The sequence below is a fragment of the Thermobia domestica genome, chromosome 15 (genome assembly GCF_964235325.1).
Source record: "Thermobia domestica chromosome 15, izTheDome1.hap1.1, whole genome shotgun sequence".
Lineage (NCBI taxonomy): Eukaryota > Metazoa > Arthropoda > Insecta > Zygentoma > Lepismatidae > Thermobia > Thermobia domestica.
In genome coordinates, this window is record NC_137468.1 from 108239504 (window position 1) to 108258534 (window position 19031).

Sequence of the window (19031 nt, forward strand, 5' to 3'; positions counted from 1 at the left end):
TGAATAATGTATTTGTTCGTTAGTAAAAACGTTATAGGTAATATCCCGATTTTTTATTGCTTGTATATTTGTGTTCCAAATTAAGGGTTAAGTGCTGTATCGCCGGACCAGTTTTAGGAAATTTACCGGGTAAATTGGTTAATTTATTTTGATTTCTGATGAAGAATTATTGAAAGTCATGCGATGGGAAAAGTTGAAGTTAAGGAAGTGTTTGTTGTTGGTTGTTTTCGATGTAACCGGCATTACATATGTAGGCGGAAGGGACTATTTGGCGGATAGGTACACTTGCTATGATTTATGGCGCGTATGTGTCAAAATTCAGACACTCATATTTGAGTTTTATCGAATTATATCTTAACTAAATGTAAGTTAACCAACCTAACCTGCTAGGTGGCCACTACGACAATGTGTTTCTGCAAACAGTGCAGATAGTTATTGGTATGAACCCATGACAAGTGCTATTGAAACTCGTATCATTACCAAAATTCACATGTTTTCACTCCCTCACTTGCGCGCGTACACGCCGCTCCGCGCCCGCTCCTTTCGGATACACTTCTTCGCTATCGTGTGAGTCCACTAGCTTCGCCCTGCCCCGACTGGGTTGGTAGCATTTATGCTTTATAGTGGCCACCTAGTACAAGTAGTTTTGTTTTTTGCACTGTAGTTTTTATGCCATACCTATATCCGGACTCCATATTTATACGAATATATTGATTTTTTATTCCAAGCTGTAAAAGTTTATACGTATCTGTTTTTCGAGATAATTGACTTGTAACTCAACCTAACCTAACCTAAGGCTTAAGTTTAGAGTTGCTCCTCCAGTTTCATACCTACAAAAAAGCAGTAAAAACATCAAAACGTGCAATTTTACTATCCGGATCCACAGTATAAGCAGTAGTAGTAGTGAGAGTAGGAGTAGGAACGGGTTAGAAGGGTTCTGCTCTTGACATAAAATGGGCACGCTGCTGAATCATCGAACCTTCCGCGTCTTGCAAATAGTATCCACTTCCACATATCTTTTCTCGTATTAAACATAACTTTACTGCCAAAGTTACATACCTAAACAACGCATAAAAACTTCAAATCATCATTTCTTACTGCATTTCTCCTGTAAATTTTCCTAATTTTTATTTAAAAAACCGGAGGGGTAAGTCTAAACTGAACACTAACCTAATATAATGTAATCTAATCTAATCTAACGAAATGTATTTTTTTTGCTTCGATTTTCGTGTAGTCCGGCGATACAGCACAAATGCTCAAATTAACATAACACATTACTAACGTAAATTTCACAATTATGTGAACCTCTTAAGCTCAGACATTTGTCGTTGCGCAGTATGAATTAGCACATTGTCTTCAGATACTTTACTTCATATACTGTGATTAATAGCTACCTTATAGGAAAGTCCACGGGGAAGGTTCTAGATTACTGGTCCCCCATGTAGGTTAGTAGCTCGGTTGATTTCTTTCTGTACTAAAGTATATACATTTAATTTACACAGTACAGCCGAGCGAGCGTTAGCGAGTGAAGGCGGGTTAGAGCCCCGCACGGCACGTTGATTTCTGTCTTTATTACTGATCAATGGGAAGGGGGACCAGTAATCTAGAATCTTGCCAAGTCCGCGAATAACAGGTTCGACTTTCACTAATATATTTTTACGTAGCTATGTATTTGGGATGTCTTCAGGTAAGAAGAAAACATATTTCGATTAGTAACACATTAGTCTCTTAAAATATTATTACAAATTTGTTCTGTAAATTTTACAAATCTATGGATCCGTGCAGTAAAGGTGCACCGGAAATTATAATAAAAATTTGCTTATATTTTTTAAAAATATATATACACATCAAGTATAGGGGCACGATTATTGGTAGAAGCACGATGGCAGCAATCAATAGTTTTTATTGTAAAATTTGCAGAACATGCTAGCAGATTTAATGTAAGGATGAGAGCAATTCTAGTGTATGACATACAAAGTTAATGTTCCAATTTTCTGCTTCGGTTTATTACTTTTCTTTTCACACTTATTTCTGCAGTATTTAATATACAAGGGCATATTCAGCCCAAATAAACCAAAATTGTAAAGATTTAAAATGCCAATAGACCTGTTAAATGAACGAATGTTGCAGTGTATACCATAAAATATAATTGACCCCAAGAGAGCGTCTTGCAGCAAGGTCGAATCTTATAAATATAATTACCTTAAATGTTAGGTAAATTTAACCTACATTGTCCAACTCTACTAGGTAGCCACTAAAAACTACACTTCTTCAATTCACAAACTATAATAAATAAGTCAATGAATATAATGAATTAGTGCAAGTATGCTACTTTAATCGGTCCATTGTAGTAATGACAGATATTTATTGATACAAATATCACTTTCTTGCTTTAGGAACAATTGAAATAAGCACAGTAACACCATTTATAGCCACATAACCACATAAATAGCCAAATTATTGATATCTTCTGCAAGCAATCCTGCAACAAAACAGAGTACTTCGACGGGAGAAAACAATTACAAAATGCATCATCGTTGAAGTATTCAAAAGGATTTTCCTTGTCTCATTATTCTTCTAGGTCGGATAGCATATTCTATCTGTTCGAGCACTTCAGATTCACCTAAAATATCCAAATCTTTTGCAAGCATATTCACTCTACTCACAGCTGATCCATTCCATTCCATTCCATTCGGCATCTGTAAAATGCCGTGTAGTTTGGCCCAAACATATATTCAAATGGCCTGTTCCCTATAAATGTCCAAAATAGGATTGTATTAATAGTACTGTATCACATTTGAATGCTAGAGGAAAAAACTGGGAGTTTAAACGTTACACAGCTGATCACGACGTTATCAAGGATTAAACTCCCGTTTTCGATGGCTAATCTTAATTCGACGATCTGGCAATATAATCTTCAGATCAGTGTTGGTGCAACACATTATCCTCACTGCGATGATTAACTTTAGTTTAATCCCTATCCACGGATGAATCCTCGGTTGGTGCAACCGGGCATAATACTACTACTTACTTCCAGTGGCGAAGCGTAATCCCACATGTAAGGTATGCCCGACAAATTAATAGTACAAGTAACATTTAATGTATCAAAATGTTTAAAATAGAAGTCAGAATTCTAATTCCTTATTGAGTTAAAAAAAACCTACCAAATCTTATTTATTTTACAAAGCTTTTTAGCTGCATTTCTAACACTGTTTAGAGTTGAATTTATGTGCATGTATACATAGCTTTTTTGTTGTTGTTGTTTAATTTAACAAGAAAGAATGAAATATAAGTGGACGGAAAGTAATCTATTATTATTATTATTATTATTATTATTATTATTATTATTATTATTATTATTATTATTATTATTATTCAACAAATATTTACATGGGGAAAACACGCAATACGTGTGATTGGAATATTCCCATTTAGCTCCACTACAAATATTTTAAAGTGCAGTTCATACTTTCTTCTGTCTGGGGGTTCAAATCCTGCTCCCGCCAAGTGAACTTTATGGTGAACAAACACCGTGTGTGGAGGTTTCCTCGGGGTTCTCCCGTTTCCTCCCACTTTCTTCATTCCACCATTTTCATTCATTTCTCATAATCACCGTCTCCTTTAGCCTATCCGGCATAACCGTGGACGTAACTCAAAAAATTCATTTCATTTTTTCTTCTATCTGGGATTTTCAGGAGGTTGAGGGGAATTTCCTTCTCACTTGCTGCTTTCATTTCCTGCATATTTGAAAATCGAGGGAGAGAAAAAGAAAGCACATTCTTTAAGTAGTTCTGAAATTTCTTGGATAAGCGTTTGCTACTTGCAACTCTCACTTTAAAGTAAGCTCAATATTGCGTTTAATTAATGCATCACTTGATAAGACTTCACTAGAAATGTTAATGCTCAGAAGGAACTTTATTTGAATCAACGTAAGATATTTAATATTGTATTCTATGGAGTGGCATATTTATGGGGCTGACTTTCGGGCGTAAGCACTCACCGAAATTTTATCGCAACTTTTTATTGTTTTATATATATAGACCTATTATAGAATTTTCACATTTTCAGAAATAAAGTTAGGAAAGCCCCCCGAAACAAAATCCTACTACCCCAATGATTCTATGAAATGGAAAACAACTAAAATTACACACAAATAATATTATTTTATCCTGATCGTAGCGTTTGGTAAATTTATACATATGTTTAATGTATCAAACTTATATTCTACAAGCTATTATTAACCAGGCACCATGTAGGAAAAATACAGCAACTTTGAATAACTCCTAAGAGTATATGCCTAAATTAAACAAGTTATCACTAATAGAAATACATAATTCTACACAGAAACTTCTTACTCTGCATAATATATTAGCATTGAAGGCCTTCAATGCTAAAACTAAACTCCCAGAGGCGAGCCTTCTCACCTTCCCAACAATGCTTGCAACTTCCAGCGATAATAGCTTCGCTTCCTAAGCAGCAAAGCCCGTAAACCTGTCCGTAGAGCTGGTGAGGCTTAGACGGAAGGGACTGAAAGTGTTTCCAACCTACTATTTTGTTACCAAAAAAAACGAAATGTTGAAGTATTTACTTTATTTTATAAAAAACCAAAGATAAAGAAAATATACAGTAGAAAACAGGGTAGGCCTGGCCTCAGAGCCTCATAGTACGCTTCGCTACTGCTTACTTCATATATAAATTTTATTAATATCAGAAACTTGTTACTAAGTGAGAATTTACGTTTGTCGAATTGATGCAACCCGGTGATTATCTGTACATATCGGTAAGTGTTATGCACGAGTATAAGTGTGTTCTGCACAGATTTATTGCCCATTGACAGGTGCATAAGCGACAGGTTATTCAAAAAGTCCGAAGCTTGCAGTCACACAGACTCGTAGGCCAGTAATTAATGTCGATGACTCAGTCGATAGTGACAAAGAGGATAGGACTGGTAGGTTGAAGAACAGGTGTCAGAGTATCAGACTTGTAGCTCACAACACGTATTTTCACTTCAGTTTCGCAGAAGTGGAGCTTTCTGATTCCGTGATATGTGACCTCTTACCACGTCTCTCCGTAGCGGGATGCACTATGAGAATGATCACAGTGGCTTCCTAGGACAATGTTGCATATACACGGAGTCATTTTGGCTAATCAAGAACTCCTTAATGGTAAAGATCTATTTGTCGGTGATTACGTGTGAACCAAGATGTACTCTTATGACTCTCTTCTGGCGTATCATGGCGCGGACAGGCGGTGTATTTTATAGACTGGAACTATCAAAAATCCAGTTCGTAGTTCCTCTGTATTTGGACTCAATTGTCCTCATGTACGATGCGTATCTTCAAGGTCTGTTCGTTGACCTTAGTACATTTTAAGCGTGTAACTCCAGAATTTCCAGGGAATGGAATACGTCCACTGTAGATCAAACCGAAGTCCTGAGTGCTTACCAATTATCCTACTTGTGCAGGCTGTCGTGCTAGCGTGTCAAGTCCTTTCTTGCTCTGTAAGTATAATACCCGGGCGTTATAAGGCAATTTCACCTTCTGCCAGTGATTGCACCAGCTACCGCATCAAACGATTTGACCACAGCCCGCAGAGTCCAATCCAATCCGGGATCTCTAGACATACCTACGGAGGTGGTTTTGTTCATTTCTGGCTCTTACTACCTCTATCGTTCAATGGCAAAATAATGTGACTAAGATACTTCCGAACCCAATGGTATGTGTAGGTCACCATTTGGGAAAGACCATCATACCCTCCCAGGGCCGTTCAAGTAATTCGCAACTTCTTCTAATTACGGTAGAGCTACATTATACATTACCAGACCCAATGGGTGATGTAGACTGTCTCTCTTTAAAAACAGTGATAATTTAGAAGCGGCGGCTTCCTTGGTAAAGTTCTGGATCCTGCACCCAATAAACGCTTAAGAACATGGAACTAAGTATTGATTCCACTTTCTCTCTTACTTATTACGAGGGATGATCAAATGAAAATCTTATAAGTGCATTACATTTTAGAATTTAACCATGAAAAGGAAATCTTGCTTCTTATTTTTCAATGTAGGCCCTTTGACGTTGATGCAAGCATTCCAGCGCTTCGGAAGTGCATGGATACCATGTTGGAAGAACCATTTTGGTCGAAATTGTAGCAGTTTTTTTAATACGAGGCACTGGTTACTGTCACTCCTTTTACCATATACTATTCCAAAATTATTCCCTTTGCATCCTAGAAGAGTGAGTATGACCTTTCCTGCTGATGGTTGAGTGCGGAATTATTATTATTATTATTTGGTTTCGGTGAAGAGCTGTGCCCCCATTTCTTTGCTTGCTTTTTTGGTTTCTGGTTGATGACAGTGAACCCAGGTCTCACCGCCTGTAACAATCCTGTCCAGAAATGCATCACCCTTAGCGTTGAAACGACGCAAAAGTTCTTCACAGGCGTCGACGGTAGACACCTTATTGAAATGCAGAACATTATTCACAATGTGTTGACCTGAATCAAAGCTAATATTAATGATTATAGCCATTTCTTTCAGCGTAAGGCGCATGTTTTCCTCTACAAGCTGTTCTCCTAACGCATTGTTTTCATCGGTCACTAGGCGGTGAGCCTGTCCCGGTCGAGGAGCATCCTGCATAGATGTTATGCCACTTTTAAACTTCCTACACCACTCGTATACTTCCTACAGAGACAAATACGAATCACCATACTTTGCTGTCATCCTGCGATGAATCTCAATTGGTTTCACACCTTCACTGCTCTAAAACCGGATTATCGAACGCTGTTCTAACACGGTGCATGTGGACAGTGATGCAGCCATCTTGATACTTACGCCGTCGCTTACGACGTTCTCTCACCAACACACTGCCACCTGTCGGTCATTAAGGGCAACTTAAAGCATATTACTGCTACATATCGAAGCAATCATCCAACTTTACGGCATTTGATTACATTTTCAGGGTTTTTATCTGATCCTTCCTCGTAGCACTATTGAAGTACGAAAATGCGTTAGTATTCCGGTATCCCATTCCAAAATCAAGAACACGCACAAATCGCTAATTGAAGACCTGCCACATTATCCTCCCTGTAGGGATTGAATTCGCCCCCCGGGCACACCAACTATCCCTCTTGCATACGTGTTGAAGTACTACGTAGTTTTATCTCCCGAATCCAATGGTATGACATAGTTGCACTTTTCGGAGACAGAATGTGAGCTTTCAACGAGGAGATGAGAACTGATGGAATATAATGCACCCGTTATACAAATATGATTCTATATGCATTCTTTAAGAGTGGATACGTAGCTGAACGCCCTGAATGGTTTGTAACTCCCAAGAAGTTCGCCTTCGATCTTGATGGTGTGAACGTTTGTGATCACTGCGGCGTATCATTTTTATTTGGTGTTCATAATGCAAGTTAATGATTTGTTTTGAACATTTCGTGAATGTCGACGATGTCCGTTTTGTAAAGTGTAATACATACAACCCATAGTAGGTTGATCTCTGCACCTCTTGAACATGTATTTTCTCTCGCTCTTCTGCTGCACATGGTGAGTCATTAGCAGCTAATATTTTTCCTGTCATCATTGTTCACACTACACTTTCAAAAGAGCCTTACTAGAGATTGCACTTCCGACCTCGCAGTCAATGGGTTCCTTGTCAGATCCAATGCCACTGATTAGTCACTATTTAGATATGCGGTCGAAACCTTTATTCCCCAACAGATTGTTCTCCAGCCTTAACGTGCAGTCCATAGATAGAAAGCATTACCAGCTGGAAATACGAGAATAATGTGTTTCCATGCACTTCCCCCTGTCAGCACTACAGATACCATAATGCATGTGCCCAGAGACAACTCCTCTCCCTTTCTCAACACAGGTTTGGGACCGGCCATGGAGGGGTTGGAGTTAGAATTTAGACAAGCTGGGCGTTTGTAGGTCCAGACCGTCAGATTCTCGCGCAGTATCTAGTACGTGCATCGTCGATGCAATTTTCTTCTTTCGCCATGACACTTTGCTTCTACAACGCTTTATGATGGATTCAAGTGCGCATATTTATGTTGGTCAACGCAATCCTTGCAGCACGTGCGCTACTCTGGTGTGAATGATCCATGACAGTGGACGCCTGTAAGTCTTTCTCTATGGTAAAGATGACGAATACATTGGTAATTCCAAATGTCTGCAGGTTCTAAAGTTGAATATCTCACTTGCACTCTTACCTAACTTATGCAGATCTACAGCCATTATCTTCCTTCTCCAACTGTAATTAACAAACAGGGGCAAGTAAAACACTGTAATTACAACATATCATACTCTACATCACCTCTAACTGTCATGTTCATGGTAACTTTAAGTTGGTTACTTATAATTGGGTTTAATTAGAAAAAATTATATCAAATCCAGGGAATGCTGAAAAGTGATGAATCCTATTGTTTTTCTTTTATGTGTAAATGACTGAAGTTTAGGTATAAAACAAACACATGTACACTAATAGAAGTTTAATATACGTGTGATCAGTTTCATAATCATATTATTATAAATATTCATCTTGACAATAAAACCACACCGTGACTTCATGCTTCACTGCATCCTTAGACTCAAAATGAAGTCCTCTCAGATGTTCCTTACCTTTCGGAGAATAATAGAAATCTGACGGAGTCAGATCTGAATTGTATGTAGGATAAGATAGGACAATGAAACTAACACATTGAATCTTCTCAATTGCCTTTGTACTAGTGTGAGGGAGACTATTACCGTGCTAAATTAGAGGATTTCAGTTACCAACAAACTGGTCGATTTCATGCTTTCAGTTTTGTAAAAGTATTACAGGACTGATCAGAATTGCGTACCCTTGAGCAGGTATTCCATATTCACTATACCATAAAAGTCCCAAAAGACTGTCAGCATAACCTTCCTGCTGATGACACAGTCTTAAACTTTTTCGGTGCAAGTGATCTTTTGTGTCAATATTCATGGAGGCGCCAGAGTGGGTATGGTGTACGTAAGTTTCATTATCTGTGATAATTTGGTTCAAGAACTCATTACCTTGACGCTGAAGCAACTGTTTGCAAATATTATGTTTCATGTCAAAAGTCAATTTACGCCGTACCCACCATTTATAAACTATTTCGTAATCCAGATCTACGATTAATAACCGCATTAAATTCCGTGAGATACCACTGTTTATAGCAAGTTCTGCCTACATAATGTACTGATTCTCTCTAATCAGTTCATCAACAATATTGAGATATCAGTTCACCCGTTGCACTGTGTAACTTTTCACTTTGTCATTTGTCAACCGAGACGAGGCTCGATCCCATGCAGTTTTCTGGATAAGCACGAACAGCACAATGTACTGGCGTATTGATATCTTTACAATTCTCCGCGACATCAACTACTATTCTTCGATGCGTGTCAAAGAGGGACATATTTCCTGTTTTTAAGAAATTCGATCACCACACGCTACTTCAGCTGCCCCAACACAGTGTTGTTGCTACAGCTGTTGGACTCCAGTATGATCAATATGTCAACAAAAAAGTGTAATTAATACAATGCAACAGTACCTTCAATCAAATATTTGCTTACATTCTGAAAAACAAATTAGGCATTACTCTTTAGCATGCCTCGTAATTTTCTCTACGTTAGATACGCCGATTTTTATACATAAGTTAGAATTAACGTCAGATTAGTATTTGTAGTGAAAAGCTGCTTAAAATGGCATCACATGAACCCTTCTTCACAAAAAATATTTTTTACCGTAAAAGATTCGAAATTAAACTACTTTTCAAATAGAGAATAAAAATTACGAAAGTTTACAATTATTACTGGAAATTAATGCTGTCACCCATTTTGAACATTTTAAAAGAACATAATTTCTAATGTATTGAAATTTCATTTCTTATGAATAGTTTGAAACGTTGTAAATAGTTGTAAAGAGCCTGGAGAAAATTCCATCAAAATCCTCCTACAATGGGGAAACCGTGTTAGATATGGAGTTAGTGAATGCAGATGGTGGCATTGGAAAAGTCCGGGTCTCCCGAGCACAGTGGTGATATCAGAAACCGTGCTCCAGCCATGAGGCTCCAGAAAAATGAGGACCCGAAGTTTTGGGCGCGGGTTCTTTTTATACGCCTATTAAACATGGAATTGTACGTGGGTGGTGAAGTTGGAAAGGTTCGGGTCGTCTGAGCACAGTGGTAATGTCAGAAATCGGGCTCTTGTCTCAAGGGACCAAAAATGGTGTCGCGAAATTTTGAGCTTGGCTTCATTCTATATTTCTTTTAAGCATGGAGTTATTGGATACAGATTGTGGTGTTGGAAAGCTCCGGGACCTGAGACCCCAGAAATGAGGTCCCAAAAGTTTGGGTTCGGGTCTCTTTTATTTGCCTATTTAACATGGTGTTGTACTATAGTGTTAGCGTTTGAAAGGTCGGGGTTGATTAACGAAAGCGGTAATATCAGAAATTGGCCCCTGCCCTCGAAGCTCCAGAAAATGTGGTTCCGAAATGTTGGGCTCGAGTCCACTCTATTTCTCGTTTAGCATGGAGTTGTTGCATACAGATGGTGACGTTGGAAAGATCCGATTCTCCTCCTCAGCTCCTAAACACGTATAAAAGATATCGAAGTTATATTTCAGCAAGAAAACAATTACCATAAAACATCTATTTGCATGTGTAATGACTGAAATGTATTATACTTTGCTTCCCTCCCAAATAAATAAATAAATAAATAAATAAACGATTACAGTCGATAAGCGTAAATCTGGCAGAACCTATTTTCCGAAATCTAAAACAAATCACGCAGATTGTTTATTGTTTGTTCGAGATTGTCCACATTACATTTTCGGTCGCGATTGTCCACATTACATTTTCGGTTTTTCATTGTTTGTAATTAACTTATACCATAACAGAAATTCCCACTACGAACAAATTACACGTAGGTATACGCCTATGTGTCTCGTCTCGAAGACTTCTGGGCCGCGGTAGCTTAGTGGCAGAGGGTTCACACATGATGCGTGGGCCCTGGTTCTATACCAACTTGCGCCAAATGGGGTTTGTGGTGAACAAACACCGTGTGTGAGGGTTTTCTCGGAGTTTCCCTTTCCCACAACTTTTTTATTTCTCCATTCCATTTATTCTCATCATTTCCGTCTCCTTTAGCCTACCCGGGATGACAGTCGGACATAAAACTTAAAGATTTCATTTTCACATTTGGAGACCCTGTATCTGTGTTCCTTGAGTGCCCCAAATGCTAAATAATAATGGGTTGGAAGGCCCATGAATTGTACTACCTGGTACACCCATTATCTCAACTTGCCCAAAAAGTTAAGGGCTCACATTAAGTTAGCGCCCCAAATCTTTGGTTTTCACACCTTATTAACTATATTGGCCCAAAAGATGAAATCTTTATCTCGACTAGCCCAGAAAGTTGGGAGGCTTTGGTGAAGTTAGCCCCCAAATTTTCGGCGCCCATATCTCATTAACTATGGGAGAACTGCTGAAATTTGGTAATCCATCCAGCCCGTATGAGGCGCGAGGCCGTAGGATGAGGAAATTTTGTATCTGGCGACAAATTCCAACCTACTCAAAACTAGACTAATTATATAAACATTCAACTGTGCCAATTACCAATTTCATAAGGAAATTGAAAATCACAGCAACTGGGTAAGTAAGAAAATGCTAATCCAATGTCAATTGAAAGTAACAGCAGTCTTTTAAGTAAATATTGGCAACAACGCATTTTAATTTTCCAACTTGGTCAGAAGTTAGCAGGATTTGAAAAAATACAGCTTTTTTTTTTTTTTAAAAAAAAAAAAAAAAGAACAAAACACGTGTTTAAAACATGATTTTAAACATATTTCAAAATCGTGTAATCACGTATTTATTAAGACTTTTTTGTTCTTGCAACCGATCTTTTCATTTATTTTATTCTCTTTAAGACTACACTGTGTTGGGTACAGAATATTTCAGTATAGATTAGTAATTCTCAACTTATTTCATATAACGACCCCTTTTATTACACCCCTCTTGCCAGTGACTCTCATAAGTATTTTCTTGGATATAGTAAGCTTTTAAGGTAGATTTTAAAATTTACCTACTATAGAGGTTTCACACAATATCAATATACATGGCAAAACAAAAGTCTTCACCATCCTTGTGCGTTGAGAACGGGTTGAGAGAGAATGACGAAACTTGGAAGTGGTCTGACACATCAGATGTTGCTATCAAGCATCATGGCGAACATCTTTGCTTAGTATTCGAAATTTCAAATACAAATGGGGTCATGTTACATGAAGGCTAGAATTTTACCAGAAATGCTGTTGTGCGGTTATTTTAACCCTAAAGAAAATCATTTCGAGTTACCGCTTCAGAAAGTTTTGTAGTTATGCCTTTAGGGGCTAAGCTAGCGTTTCGTGGAAGCGGGTGAGATTTTTGTTGCAAATTTGATTACTATTTCATAACACTGATGCTAATAAAATTATTTTATAATAATAGGGCTACGTTTTCGAAAAGTAATAATTGAAGCACACTTCATGTTGTGCTAACTTTATATTTTCTGCAAGTCTATGTAATTGGTTGTTTTTTGAGTCAAGAATTTATTGACGAAACGTAATATTTGGGGCGTTCAGAGCACAATAGATCCAAATCCATTTTCAATAAATTTCAGTTTTCTTCAGCAAATGAATTCTATTTCAAAACGTAATACTACGCAGTCAAGAATCCAAAACAAATGTAATTAAAACCATGCGAAAAGGCGTGGGATAGTTTCATATGACAGCCGCTAGTAGGGGCGTCAGTGGAACAGGAGGGCAACCGCTCCCATCCGCAACCTGCATTTCAGATTTTGGGGACAGTAAGAGAGTTTTAGAAATCTTTTGATAAGCAAAGTCCAACAGAATAAGCTTGAGGTCCTTACACCTAATAAATACGAAGAGCATACAGATGATTAAAACTGGGAAGTTGCTTAGGTCCAATTGCCTGAATTTTAAGCAGGCCCGAAACTCGAAACTAGAGCCACCTTTGAAATCCTCGGGTAAAAATAATATACAAAAGAGCAATATAGGCCTATAGCTCCTTACAGCCAATGGAAATGGATTATAACTGATCAAAATCCGTATTTATTCGGTGTAATTACTTCAATTTTTAAATGTTGGACTTTGCTAAGCAAAAGGTTTCTAAATCTGCATTACTGCCCCAAAAATCTGAAATTCAGGGTAGAAGACAAATGACTTCTAAACATGTAGTTTTTCTTTCTTTCATCTCGGATTCGACGTTATGAAAATATGACATTTTACGTCGGTATATTCTTTTGGATACATTCTACATTTATTTAACGTAATTATGCATCATTGACTAAGACATTCAGAGCTTGACTTGTTAATCATTCCCACACTGCAGCATACACAATACAAGTATAATGTTAATATCTTAAATTTATGAGCAAGGACGGGGGAAATTAGTCCTCCTCCCCATTCCGTCAACACCCTTGTTTAGCGGTTGTCCTATGAAACTCTAGTCCACACGCTTTCACGTGGTTTTTGTTTCATTTATTTCATACCCTACGCTACGAAGATATTACGTTTGGTGAGCAAAAGTGAACCTTTCTGAAAATGGACTTGGATCCCTTGTGCTCTAAATGTTGAGTTGGAGCCAAATTTATACTGCAACTCAAGTTCGTTCGAAACACATAAAATTAGTTTGTTTAGTTTGATTGATTACATCTTGCATCAGTAGCAAGGCTATATGAGACAGGGCTTTTTGTTTAAAGTGGGATCCGAACCACTAATTTTGAAATTTTATGTGGGATCGCAGTCAAAATCTATACAGCAAATTCCGACGTCTCGTGTCTCTATCCTCAAAATTTAATGTTAAAAGACTGAATATTACACCCTGTAGCGTGGTACATACATACATACAGACGAACAAATTGAGATCAAATTATCCCAGACCTTGACGTTCAGCACTAACGTCATAATAAGTATCACACTTTAATGGTTAGTTACACGAGCAACTGCCATACCTTGCGTTTCTCGCCTGGTCTCTTCATAAAAGCTATGCCAAGTTGTAAAGTTTCAAAGAAAATTTAGAACTGTGGTGGGGAAGAAGTACGAAATAAAATTTTCATAATATAATGAAAAAGATATTGTTGATACAAATTTAATTGTTGCCTGAAGTTTCCAGTTGCATCTCTACCACACCACTGACGTTAGATTCATAAGAAGCAATTTTCGGATCAACATTTTTACCATTTGTTTGGGTTTCCATTTTTTACCATGCACTGCATTTTTCATAATGATTTTCGTTCTTTGAACTAAACCACCCATTTCTTTCTTACACGTTTTGCAACAAGCTCGTATGATCATTTACTTATCTGATGGAGTTTGAGTTACTCTAACCAAATCATGTCCTTTTTTTCTTCCCGCATAACTCATGTTAAACGATTCCATATTGTACGGAGACTGAGAACCAACATGTACTGTACAAACGAATGCCTGCGATATTTTTATTTCAGAACCTCAACTTAGCAAATAATCTCTTGTTTGTTTACTGAATACAACAAAAATTTGTTTCCGTGATAAATATTTTATTTATTTTTTAATATCAGTTCTACAAGTAGTCCAACCTTCGACACTTTCTCGCAAGTTAACTGAGAAGCATTTAAACAATACAATATACGTTAAAAATAAGGGTGAAAAAGAGACAAATTAAATTGTAGATTACCACATTGACCTGCTGTAGCCACGATAAATCAAAACATTCACATGGGAAGAAAATAATCTTCTGATTGGGGAGCACTTTTGGACAGTTCTCTTGCTCTGGAAGATTTTTTTTTTTACAAAAATAAAATAAAATGCAAATAAACATATGTTTAAGACAAGTCTTCAAAATACACATGTTTAAAACGTAAACAAAATTTGTTTTAAACAAAATCAATTGTTTAAAACAAGTTTTGATCATTTGTTTTAAATATTTTGTTTTAAACAAAATAACCCTGGAAGTTAGTAAATTTGGGACGAAGCCCTAACTAGCAAAAACTTGAACTAATTACATGAACCTTCCATTGTGCCACCTGCAAAGTCTATAAAAGAAGTGACAATTCACAGCAACTAGGTAACTAAGAAAATGTTGAGCTAAGTCAATTGAACGTAACGACAATCTTCTGAGCAAGGCATTTGCTAACTTGATCAGAAGTTGGGGACTTTGGGGGGGGGGGGAGGCTTCTCCTTTCTCCCCCTTTCTCCCTGCTGAGACAAGACTTAGCTTTTTCGGCTCTCCTGAATAAGTCATAGTCCCCCAAGAAAAACTTCCTGGGTACACCCCTCTATGATTATTTAATTATATTTGTCACTATTTTATTTGTCAGTTTCGTTTCTATGCAGTTTGGATCGTACGCAGTGTGGATCCTACGCAGTGTGGATTCTACGCAGTTTGGATCGTACGCAGTGTGGATTCTACGCAGTTTGGATCCTACGCAGTGTGGATCCTACGCAGTGTGGATCCTATGCAGTTTTGTTCCTACGCAGTTTTGACGCTACGCAATTTCGGTCGTATACAGTTTTGATCCTACTCCGGTTTTTCCCTATATAACTTCAAAAAAATATTATTACTTAATATTCTGTGATTATAAAATAATTGTTTTTTTTAATTGTTTGATCATATGACCTTACCTGTTTTGGATCCTTCGCCGGCTTCAGTTTGGATCGTACTCAGTTTGGATCGTACGCAGTTTGGATTCTACGCAGTGTGGATCCTACGTAGTGTGGATGCTACGCAGTGTGGATCCTACGCGTGTAACACTTCTAGATATGATTGAGAAGAGGAAGAGAAACTGGTTCGTACATTGCCTAAGAAGAAATTGTATCATAAGGGACGTCCTAGAGGGTATGGTGGCGGGAAGGAGAAGAGGAGGGCGAAGGAGATTATAACGGATGATATAAAAACAGAAAGATCATACGTGAAGACGAAGAGGTTAGGGAGGACCGTGGAGCATGGAAGCTTCATAGCTGCGCTTGGCAGTTACCTGCCAATAAGGGCAGAATACTATAATGATGACGATGAAATTTGGTTTAGAGATATTAAAATTGCATACCACAAAATTTAATTTTCACGACGTAAGGGACGTTTCAATAGGTTTGAAGAAGGAACAGTATTTAAAATAATGAACTTAAATTCCAGTTCATTTTAAAAATACTTTCACAGTATAAATCAATGGGCTGAAAAAGAAAAAAAAATAAGGCACTCAACAATGTTAATAATATTAGCTTTTTCTCCATAAAATAATCATTAGTTGTAGAGCTAGTCTGTGCCATATGACAGAAAAAAAGAGAATTTTTAGATCCCACAGAAGATTTATATTACTTGACAGCTTGATCTCTTAATGGCACGATGAAAAGTTATAATTTAGAGTTGTTGCGGCCAATTCTTCGGTTCTTTGTGCACTATACGTTAATATCATGCTAAACTAAAAGTTCATTTTTTTTATTTGTCTTAATAGTAAGCAGCAAAAGTACGTTCATCTTCAGGGTCACCATTACCCATTTCAAATAATTAAATCAAAACAACGCACTGTCCGATTAAATCATCACAATATACTGCTATAGAACCTTATTTTCCATTTCGCTGTTCGTAGATCCCTAGTGGTTAGTGGCATTACAGTCTTTATATAATTTTTAACGCACTCAATTTTGTAAACTCGGGACTTGTTTAAAAGCTCTTCGATAGAACAGGAGAAAGCTCTTCGTGAGGTTACCAATCTATTGGTAACAATAAAAACAAACTGCAACTGGAAATCTGCTTTATCTTAAGTAGCGGTAACCCACCTGTCAGTCTAACATGTAACTAATTCTAAATTTGTTTTCCCTGAGCTGTCGTGAACGCTGTTGATAATAATTTACTTGCGTGAACGTTCAAGCCGAATCAACAAACTTACACTTAAAAAACTCCGTTCTCCGGACAGACGTATATTGTCCAAATATACGGAATCCTCTTGCTTACTACAGAAATCACTACTGACCACACGTTATCCGTATGCTACATAGGCACTGCCCTTAGATGTTTCATCAAGCCGTTCCAAGATGTCTGATATATAACAAGTTTTCCTTATATTACATACATATATGTACGTCACCTTCGTCAGCTGTTTTATATACGTCCATTTGTATGTATGTGAGATACTGACCGCCTATATTGCTTCATAGGGAAAGTATGTATAGATGGAACACTTATACAGAAAGTATTATAAAACATGCGTTTTCAGTTATACGTTTGCTGTACGTTAAGTCCAAAAACTACAGGATTTATAAGTGCAACATACGATTTTACGTATACCACATACGATTTTTTTCTCAGTGTGGAACTCATTTGTAATATCGAACTTTAGACGCTTATGACGGTTCTCTTAATACAGTATAGTTGTGAACGTAGCCTGTTTATCACATTCATTAAACAAGTAGCTATTTTCAACATCTTGTTAAAACGAAAGCATGCTTAAAGATGACAAAGTGATCCAGAGCAGAAAACAGAAGATTTTGAACTGGTGTTTGTTATTGTTGATTTTTAGTGCAGTGCTTGTCCTGACATGAATATATCGACTTCTGTTACACATACAGTATAAAAAATTCGGAAGTACAGCGAAAGTATTGTTTTAATGAAGGTAACAAGGATCACTTTGAAGCCAAAGCACATGTGTATTTTATGTTATGGTACCCTTGTTAACAAATCTGTGAAGCCAGCCAGCTAGTCTGAGATCCTTTTTGGAAATTATTCGCAACACAAAAATAGGTCATTAGAATGTATCAAGATAAAAATGGCAGAGTTTTAGAGAGGAAAACTATACAATATCATTTTAGTGTAAGTTCTTAAGAGAATATTATGTTGAATTCTTATGAAGTTGCAAAAATCATTTCCAAAACAAGAATAGATTATACTGTAGGCGAGGAATTGATTCTACCTGCCTGTGTGGCATTTTGTCATTCTGCTAACGTGTACTTGGCAAGTCAGTGTCTTGTGGAAACTGAAAAGTATAATGACGAATAACACCGTGTAATGACATAATTGAGGCAGCAATTATTAAAATATAGCTGAGCTAAGCTAAAGGTGATATTCTTAACACCTTCCATTTCTGAAATACACTGATGAAGTATTACCATAAATTCAAAATTGCGTCGTTGACCACCTGAATGTTTAGCGACTTACTTAAGAAAAACAGATTTTGAAAACGGGTAAGCCATGCTTTTGGGTATGGCATAGTATAATTAAAAACTTTGTAGATGAATTTGAGAGTAAGATGAATTTATTCGTATTACTTCTAATGGGAATGGTTCACTTAAAATATGGTTCAGAGAATGATGTTCTTTGTGTGGAGTTACTTTTGAGTATAAGGAAATAGAAGAAAATGCATTGAAACAGTTCCATTTTGTAGATATATGTTTATGAACATACATTTTTTAATACCTTATTTCCAGAAAAAGAATTATGATTTATAACTAAAAGTAGCAAATATTATTCCAGATATAGAAAGAAGAGTGCAAAACAAAAACAAAAAGTATGATTTTATTGTATGATTTTACTCATGGCAACTAGATTCTGATATAAATTCAATATATTATATTGTATGTCATTTGCTTAACATAGAAAAGATTGACAATTTAATAATCGAGCTTCTCCGTGACTAAACGTTTAGAAGTAGGAGACATGGATCCGATTCCCGACTGGAGCTAATTTAATTCGGATTCCACGTTAAACTGTAGGCCCACATCTCATATAGCCTCGCTACTAAAAGCGGCACTAAACTCAAAATCAAATAACATCAAAATCAAGTAATTTAATATTGTTAAAATTGCTATATATCTCTCAATTACTATGTCTAGGCAGATACCAAATTTAAAGATAGGGGTATCACTGCTGTACAAATATATCAAATGCTAATGCTGAAATCTAAGTATGATTACAGCACTTGTTTTACTCATACTTAGATTCTCATACTCATACTCATACTCATACTCAGCACTTGTTTTACATACTTTGAAATAATTAAATTG

At 36.9% G+C, this 19031-nt stretch overlaps 1 long non-coding RNA gene across 1 annotated transcript in view; it reads right to left on the minus strand.

Moving 5' to 3' along the window:
* Positions 1–15794, minus strand: part of LOC145671890 (uncharacterized) — a 152671-nt gene extending 136877 nt beyond the window's left edge. Inside the window, exon 1 of the long non-coding RNA XR_014128556.1 lies at positions 15660–15794. This is a non-coding gene — a long non-coding RNA (uncharacterized LOC145671890). The remainder of the gene's footprint in view (positions 1–15659) is intronic.
* Positions 15795–19031: the final 3237 nt, after the last annotated feature.